We start from the raw sequence: 10,000 nt of genomic DNA on the forward strand, positions 1-10,000 counted from the left end.
AAATTCAACACATCAAGAAACATATTATTCAACAAGCTAAGCCAAACAACCCCAGATTTCAAGGAATTGGATGATCTGTCAAAATTGAGATTAGTCCTAGGAGAAGGAGACAGACCATACCTTGGGGCTAAATATGTAACAACATGTCACAACCTGAGGACTGTTTAAAAGTAAGACTGTTTAAAATTAATATCGAACGTACCAAATGAAGTAGAAAGACTGTTTAAAATTAATATTGTTTAAAAGTAATATTGTATATACCCAACAAATGTCAAATCGATTGACACCTACAGAATGTTGGAAAACTGTACCTTTTTGCTATGTAAGCTTTGGCAATATGGTTCTCTGTAAACTTTCATGCCAATAAAGCATTTGAACTGAACTGAACTGAACTGAGAGACAGAGAGAGAGAGAGAGAGAGAGAGAGAGAGAGAGATAGAGAGAGAGACAGACAGAGAGAGAGAGAGACAGAGAGACAGACACAGAGAGAGAGAGACAGAGAGAGATAGAGAGAGAGAGACAGTGAGAGAGAGACAGAGAGAAAGAGAGACAGAGAGAGAGACAGAGAGACAGAGAGAGAGACAGAGAGAGAGACAGAGAGAGACAGAGAGTGATACAGACAGTGAGACAGAGAGTGAGACAGAGAGTGAGACAGACAGTGAGACAGACAGTGAGACAGAGAATGATACAGACAGTGAGAGACAGGGAGTGAGATAGGGAGTGAGACAGAGGGTGAGACAGAGAGTGAGACAGAGAGTGAGACAGAGAGTGAGACAGAGAGTGAGACAGACAGTGAGACAGAGAGTGATACAGACAGTGAGAGACAGAGAGTGATACAGATGGTGAGACAGGGAGTGATACAGAGAGTGAGAGACAGTGAGTGATACAGACAGTGAGACAGAGTGATACAGAGAGTGAGAGACAGAGAGTGATACAGACAGTGAGAGACAGAGAGTGATACAGACAGTGAGAGACAGAGAGTGAGACAGAGAGTGATACAGACAGTGAGAGACAGAGAGTGATACAGACAGTGAGACAGAGAGTGATACAGACAGTGAGAGACAGAGAGTGATACAGACAGTGAGACAGGGAGTGATACAGAGAGTGCGAGACAGAGAGTGAGACAGAGAGTGAGACAGAGAGTGAGACAGAGAGTGATACAGAGAGTGAGACAGAGAGTGATACAGACAGTGAGACAGACAGTGAGACAGACAGTGATACAGACAGTGAGACAGAGAGCGAAGCAGACAGTGAGACAGAGAGTGATACAGAGAGTGAGAGACAGAGAGTGAGACAGAGAGTGAGACAGAGAGTGAGACAGAGAGTGAGACAGAGAGTGAGAGACAGAAAGTGATACAGAGAGTGAGAGACAGAGAGTGATACAGAGAGTGAGTGACAGAGTGATACAGAGCGTGAGACAGAGAGTGATACAGACAGTGAGAGACAGAGAGTGAGACAGAGTGAGACAGAGAGTGATACAGAGAATGATACAGACAGTGAGAGACAGAGAGTGATACAGAGAGTGAGAGAGAGAGAGTGATACAGACAGTGAGAGACAGAGAGTGATACAGAGAGTGATACAGAGAGTGATACAGAGAGTGATACAGAGAGTGAGACAGAGAGTGAGACAGAGAGTGAGAGACAGAGAGTGATACAGACAGTGATAGACAGAGTGATACAGAGGGTGAGAGACAGAGAGCGATACAGACAGTGAGACAGAGAGTGATACAGAGAGTGAGTGACAGAGAGTGATACAGACAGTGATAGAGTGAGACAGAGAGTGAGACAGAGAGTGAGACAGAGAGTGATACAGAGAGTGAGACAGAGAGTGAGACAGAGAGTGAGACAGAGAGTGATACAGAGAGTGATACAGAGAGTGAGTGACAGAGAGTGATACAGACAGTGAGAGACAGAGCGTGAGACAGAGAGTGATACAGACAGTGAGAGACAGAGAGTGAGACAGAGAGTGAGAGAGAGTGAGTGATACAGACAGTGAGAGAAAGAGAGTGATACAGAGAGTGAGAGACAGAGAGTGAGACAGAGAGTGAGACAGAGAGTGAGACAGAGAGTGAGACAAGGCGTAATACAGGGAGTGAGAGACAGAGAGTGATACAGAGAGTGAGAGAGAGAGAGTGATACAGACAGTGAGACAGAGAGTGATACAGAGAGTGAGAGAGAGAGAGTGATACAGACAGTGAGACAGAGAGTGATACAGACAGTGAGACAGAGAGTGAGACAGAGAGTGATACAGAGAGTGAGAAACAGAGAGTGATACAGACAGTGAGAGACAGAGAGTGATACAGACAGTGAGAGACAGAGAGTGATACAGACAGTGAGAGACAGAGAGTGATACAGAGAGTGAGACAGAGAGTGATACAGACAGAGACAGAGAGTGATACAGACAGTGAGACAGAGAGTGATACAGACAGTGAGAGACAGAGAGTGATACAGACAGTGAGACAGAGAGTGATACAGACAGTGAGAGACAGAGAGTGATACAGACAGTGAGACAGAGAGTGAGACAGAGAGTGAGACAGACAGTGAGAGACAGAGAGTGATACAGACAGTGAGACAGAGAGTGAGAGACAGAGAGTGAGAGACAGAGAGTGATACAGACAGTGAGCCAGGGAGTGATACAGAGAGTGAGACAGAGAGTGAGACAGAGAGTGAGACAGAGAGTGAGACAGAGAGTGAGACAGAGAGTGAGACAGAGAGTGAGACAGAGAGTGAGACAGAGAGTGAGACAGAGAGTGAGACAGACAGTGAGAGACAGAGAGTGATACAGACAGTGAGACAGAGAGTGATACAGACAGTGAGAGACAGAGAGTGATACAGACAGTGAGACAGAGAGTGAGACAGAGAGTGAGACAGAGAGTGAGACAGAGAGTGAGACAGAGAGTGAGAGAGAGAGAGACAGACAGTGAGAGACAGAGAGTGATACAGAGAGTGATACAGAGAGTGAGAGACAGAGAGTGAGAGACAGAGAGTGAGAGACAGAGAGTGAGAGACAGAGAGTGATACAGAGAGTGAGCCAGGGAGTGATACAGAGAGTGAGACAGAGAGTGATACAGACAGAGAGACAGAGAGTGATACAGAGAGTGAGACAGGGAGTGAGACAGGGAGTGAGACAGGGAGTGAGACAGGGAGTGAGACAGGGAGTGAGACAGGGAGTGAGACAGGGAGTGAGACAGGGAGTGAGACAGGGAGTGAGAGACAGAGAGTGATACAGACAGTGAGACAGAGAGTGATACAGAGAGTGAGACAGAGAGTGATACAGAGAGTGATACAGAGAGTGAGAAACAGAGAGTGATACAGAGAGTGAGAGAGAGGGAGTGATACAGAGAGTGAGAGACAGAGAGTGATACAGAGAGTGAGAGACAGAGAGTGATACAGACAGTGAGACAGACAGTGAGACAGAGAGTGATACAGAGAGTGAGAGACAGAGAGTGATACAGACAGTGAGACAGAGAGTGATACAGACAGTGAGAGACAGAGAGTGATACAGACAGTGAGACAGAGAGTGATACAGAGAGTGAGAGACAGAGAGTGATACAGACAGTGAGAGACAGAGAGTGATACAGACAGTGAGAGACAGAGAGTGATACAGAGAGTGAGACAGAGAGTGATACAGAGAGTGAGAGACAGAGAGTGATACAGACAGTGAGAGACAGAGAGTGATACAGAGAGTGAGACAGAGAGTGATACAGACAGTGAGAGACAGAGAGACAGAGAGTGATACAGACAGTGATACAGACAGGGAGTGATACAGAGAATGAGAGACAGAGTGATACAGACAGTGAGACAGAGAGTGATACAGAGATTGAGAGACAGAGTGTGATACAGAGAGTGAGACAGAGAGTGATACAGAGAGTGAGAGACAGAGAGTGATACAGACAGTGAGACAGAGAGTGATACAGAGAGTGATACAGAGAGTGAGACAGAGAGTGAGACAGAGAGTGAGACAGAGAGTGAGACAGAGAGTGAGACAGAGAGTGAGACAGAGAGTGAGACAGAGAGTGAGACAGAGAGTGAGACAGAGAGTGAGACAGAGAGTGAGAGACAGAGAGTGAGAGACAGAGAGTGATACAGACAGTGAGAGACAGAGTGTGATACAGCCAGTGAGACAGAGAGTGATACAGACAGCGAGAGACAGAGAGTGATACAGACAGTGAGAGACAGAGAGTGATACAGACAGTGAGACAGAGAGTGATACAGACAGCGAGAGACAGAGAGTGATACAGACAGTGAGACAGAGAGTGATACAGACAGTGAGACAGAGAGTGATACAGACAGTGAGACAGAGAGTGATACAGACAGTGAGAGACAGAGAGTGATACAGAGAGTGAGAGACAGAGAGTGATACAGACAGTGAGACAGAGAGTGATACAGACAGTGAGACAGAGTGATACGGACAGTGAGAGACAGAGAGTGATACAGACAGTGAGACAGAGAGTGATACAGACAGTGAGACAGAGTGATACGGACAGTGAGAGACAGAGAGTGATACAGACAGTGAGACAGAGAGTGATACAGACAGTGAGACAGAGAGTGATACAGAGAGTGATACAGAGAGTGATACAGAGAGTGATACAGAGAGTGAGAAACAGAGAGTGATACAGAGAGTGAGGGAGAGGGAGTGATACAGAGAGTGAGAGACAGAGAGTGATACAGAGAGTGAGAGACAGAGAGTGATACAGACAGTGAGACAGAGAGTGATACAGAGAGTGAGAGACAGAGAGTGATACAGACAGTGAGACAGAGAGTGATACAGACAGTGAGAGACAGAGAGTGATACAGACAGTGAGACAGAGAGTGATACAGAGAGTGAGAGACAGAGAGTGATACAGACAGTGAGAGACAGAGAGTGATACAGACAGTGAGAGACAGAGAGTGATACAGAGAGTGAGACAGAGAGTGATACAGAGAGTGATACAGAGAGTGAGAGACAGAGAGTGATACAGACAGTGAGAGACAGAGTGAGATACAGAGAGTGAGACAGAGAGTGATACAGACAGTGAGAGACAGAGAGTGATACAGACAGTGAGAGACAGAGAGTGATACAGACAGTGATACAGACAGGGAGTGATACAGAGAATGAGAGACAGAGTGATACAGACAGTGAGACAGAGAGTGATACAGAGATTGAGAGACAGAGAGTGATACAGACAGTGAGACAGAGAGTGAGACAGAGAGTGAGACAGAGTGAGACAGAGAGTGAGACAGAGAGTGAGAGACAGAGAGTGATACAGACAGTGAGACAGAGAGTGATACAGAGAGTGAGAGACAGAGAGTGATACAGACAGTGAGAGACAGAGTGTGATACAGCCAGTGAGACAGAGAGTGATACAGAGAGTGAGAGACAGAGAGTGATACAGACAATGAGACAGAGAGTGATACAGAGAGTGAGACAGAGAGTGATACAGACAGCGAGAGACAGAGAGTGATACAGACAGTGAGACAGAGAGTGATACAGACAGCGAGAGACAGAGAGTGATACAGACAGTGAGACAGAGAGTGATACAGACAGTGAGAGACAGAGAGTGATACAGAGAGTGAGAGACAGAGAGTGATACAGAGAGTGAGACAGAGAGTGATACAGACAGTGATACAGACAGTGAGACAGAGTGATACGGACAGTGAGAGACAGAGAGTGATACAGACAGTGAGACAGAGAGTGATACAGACAGTGAGACAGAGTGATACGGACAGTGAGAGACAGAGAGTGATACAGACAGTGAGACAGAGAGTGATACAGACAGTGAGACAGAGAGTGATACAGACAGTGAGAGAGAGGGAGTGATACAGAGAGTGAGAGACAGAGAGTGATACAGACAGCGAGAGACAGAGAGTGATACAGACAGTGAGAGAGAGGGAGTGATATAGAGAGTGAGAGACAGAGAGTGATACAGACAGTGAGACAGAGAGTGAGACAGAGAGTGAGACAGAGAGTGAGACAGAGAGTGAGACAGAGAGTGAGACAGAGAGTGAGACAGAGAGTGAGACAGAGAGTGAGAGAGAGGGAGTGATACAGAGGCGAGGCGTTGGAGGAGGATGGAGTGGTCAACCGTGTCAAAGGTTGCCGACAGGTCGTGAAGGATGAGGAGGGACAGTATCTGAGGAGAGGGAACCGTTGATAATAATTGCTAACGTGGGGGCCAGGGAGGGAAGTTGGGTGGTCAGCAGTTTGGTGGGAATGGGGTGGAGGGAGCTGGAGGTGGGTCTCATGTACCAGGTGAGCTGGGAGAGGGCAAGAGGGGGGATGGAAGAGGTACGAGAGAGAGGAGGTGGTTGAGGTGGCGGGGAGTTTGAACGGCGAGCTCAGGGGAGAGCAGTGAGACACACAGATCACCGGAGGTTGACTGGGAGCCTGTCTTGCTATCAGGAAACGAGCAGGATAAACCCGTGTGCTACCTCGGAATTACCTGGATTAGGCAGGAGTGATCAGAGTAACAGGAAGCTGCAGATAAAGAACATCTGGAACCCGACTCAGCAAACCAACATCAGTAACATCCGTAAATCTGATTACTGCACATCTGTCCCTGTCTGCACATGTGGGTTAAACACAGTCCCAGCAGGCACAGCACGCAGGCTAAACACGGTCCCAGCGGGCACAGCACGCAGGCTAAACACGGTCCCAGCGGGCACAGCACGCAGGCTAAACACGGTCCCAGCGGGCACAGCACGCAGGCTAAACACGGTCCCAGCAGGCACAGCACGCAGGCTAAACACGGTCCCAGCGGGCACAGCACGCGGGCTAAACACAGTCCCAGTGGGCACAGCACACGGGCTAAACACGGTCCCAGCGGGCACAGCACGCGGGCTAAACACAGTCCCAGCAGGCACAGCACGTGGGCTAAACACGGTCCCAGTGGGCACAGCACGTGGGCTAAACACGGTCCCAGTGGGCACAGCACACGGGCTAAACACAGTCCCAGCGGGCACAGCACGCGGGCTAAACACGGTCCCAGCAGGCACAGCACACGGGCTAAACACGGTCCCAGTGGGCACAGCACGTGGGCTAAACACAGTCCCAGCAGGCACAGCACGCAGGCTAAACACGGTCACAGTGGGCACAGCACGCAGGCTAAACACGGTCACAGTGGGCACAGCACGCAGGCTAAACACGGTCACAGTGGGCACAGCACGCAGGCTAAACACGGTCCCAGCGGGCACAGCACGCGGGCTAAACACAGTCCCAGCAGGCACAGCACGCGGGCTAAACACAGTCCCAGCGGGCACAGCACGCGGGCTAAACACAGTCCCAGCAGGCACATCACGTGGGCTAAACACGGTCCCAGCGGGCACAGCACGCGGGCTAAACACAGTCCCAGCAGGCACAGCACGCGGGCTAAACACAGTCCCAGCGGGCACAGCACGCGGGCTAAACACAGTCCCAGCAGGCACATCACGTGGGCTAAACACGGTCCCAGCGGGCACAGCACGCAGGCTAAACACGGTCCCAGTGGGCACTGCATGCAAGCTAAACACAGTCCCAGCGAGCACAGCACGCAGGCTAAACACGGTCCCAGTGGGCACAGCATGCAAGCTAAACACAGTCCCAGCGGGCACAGCACGCGGGCTAAACATGGTCCCAGCAGGCACAGCACGTGGGCTAAACACAGTCCCAGCAGGCACAGCATGTGGGCTAAACACAGTCCCAGCAGGCACAGCACGTGGGCTAAACACAGTCCCAGCGGGCACAGCACGCGGGCTAAACACAGCCCCAGCAGGCACAGCACGCGGGCTAAACATAATCCCAGCAGGCACAGCACGTGGGCTAAACACAGTCCCAGCAGGCACATCACGTGGGCTAAACACGGTCCCAGCAGGCACAGCACGCAGGCTAAACACGGTCCCAGTGTGCACTGCATGCAAGCTAAACACAGTCCCAGCGAGCACAGCACGCAGGCTTAACACGGTCCCAGCGGGCACAGCACGCGGGCTAAACACAGTCCCAGTGGGCACAGCACGCAGGCTAAACACGGTCCCAGCGGGCACAGCACGTGGGCTAAACACAGTCCCAGCGGGCAGAGCACGCGGGCTAAACACAGTCCCAGCGGGCACAGCACGCGGGCTAAACACAGTCCCAGCAGGCACATCACGTGGGCTAAACACGGTCCCAGCGGGCACAGCACGCGGGCTAAACACAGTCCCAGCAGGCACAGCACGCGGGCTAAACACAGTCCCAGCGGGCACAGCACGCAGGCTAAACACGGTCCCAGTGGGCACAGCATGCAAGCTAAACAGAGTCCCAGCGGGCACAGCACGCGGGCTAAACATGGTCCCAGCAGGCACAGCACGTGGGCTAAACACAGTCCCAGCAGGCACAGCACGTGGGCTAAACACAGTCCCAGCAGGCACAGCACGCGGGCTAAACACAGTCCCAGCAGGCACAGCACGTGGGCTAAACACAGTCCCAGCAGGCACAGCACGCGGGCTAAACACAGTCCCAGCAGGCACAGCACGCGGGCTAAACATGATCCCAGCAGGCACAGCACGTGGGCTAAACACAGTCCCAGCAGGCACAGCACGCGGGCTAAACATGATCCCAGCAGGCACAGCACGTGGGCTAAACATGATCCCAGCAGGCACAGCACGTGGGCTAAACACAGTCCCAGCAGGCACAGCACGCAGGCTAAACACGGTCCCAGTGTGCACTGCATGCAAGCTAAACACAGTCCCAGCGAGCACAGCACGCAGGCTAAACACGGTCCCAGCGGGCACAGCACGCGGGCTAAACACAGTCCCAGTGGGCACAGCATGCAAGCTAAACACAGTCCCAGCGGGCACAGCACGCGGGCTAAACATGGTCCCAGCAGGCACAGCACGTGGGCTAAACACAGTCCCAGCAGGCACAGCACGTGGGCTAAACACAGTCCCAGCGGGCACAGCACGCGGGCTAAACACAGTCCCAGCAGGCACATCACGTGGGCTAAACACAGTCCCAGCAGGCACAGCATGTGGGCTAAACACAGTCCCAGCAGGCACAGCACGTGGGCTAAACACGGTCCCAGTGGGCACAGCATGCAAGCTAAACACAGTCCCAGCGGGCACAGCACGCGGGCTAAACACAGTCCCAGCAGGCACAGCACGTGGGCTAAACACGGTCCCAGTGGGCACAGCACGTGGGTTAAACATGGTCCCAGCGGGAACAGCACACGGGCTAAACATGGTCACAGCGGGCACAGCGCGCGGGCTAAACACAGTCCCAGCAGGCACAGCGCGCGGGCTAAACACGGTCCCAGCAGGAACAGCACACGGGCTAAACACGGTCCTAGCGGGCACATAACACGGGCTAAACACAGTCCAGCAGGCACAGCACGTGGGTTAAACATGGTCCCAGCGGAACAGCACACGGCTAAACATGGGCACAGCACACGGGCTAAACACAGTCCAGTGGCACAGCACGCGGGCTAAACACAGTCCCAGTGGGCACAGCACGCGGGCTAATCACGGTCCCAATGGGCACCGCACGCAGGCTAATCACGGTCCCAGCGGGCACAGCACACGGGCTAAACACTGTCCAAATGGGCACAGCACACGGGCTAAACACGGCACCAGCGGCACAGCACGTGGGTTAAACACGGTCCCAGCAGGAACAGCACGCGGACTAAACACAGTCCCAGCAACGTACCCCAGTGTTGTGAAGCTCGATTCTGTCCGCTCTCCTCCCATTGTCTCCTCTCTTCCCTTCCTATCCTTTCATCCTCCTTGCCATCTCTCCTCTCCTCCATCCTTCCCCCTCTCGCCCCTGCTCTGCCCCCCTCAGAGCCTCCCTATCTTCGGCTCGCTCGCTCTCAGGCTCCGACTACTGCTTCTCTTCATGACAGAAGAGGTCACATCAGAAACCTGTTCAGATTCTCAAAATACAACAACCTTCCCAACAAACCGCAGCTGGAAAAATGATAAACTGATCCTGGAGAACAGGAAGAGAGGGAGAGAGAGAGAGAGGTAGAGAGAGAGAGAGAGAGGGGGAGAAGGAGAGGGAGAGACAGAGAGA

The 10,000-nt window shown here is 51.9% G+C and overlaps 1 protein-coding gene across 1 annotated transcript in view; it reads right to left on the bottom strand.

Moving 5' to 3' along the window:
• Positions 1-10,000, bottom strand: part of kirrel2 (kirre like nephrin family adhesion molecule 2) — a 67,041-nt gene that overhangs the window by 55,735 nt on the left and 1,306 nt on the right. The window lies entirely within an intron of this gene.

Source organism: Somniosus microcephalus, chromosome 12 (genome assembly GCF_052327205.1).
Source record: "Somniosus microcephalus isolate GS21.2 chromosome 12, FLI_Smic_1.0, whole genome shotgun sequence".
Classification (NCBI taxonomy): domain Eukaryota; kingdom Metazoa; phylum Chordata; class Chondrichthyes; order Squaliformes; family Somniosidae; genus Somniosus; species Somniosus microcephalus.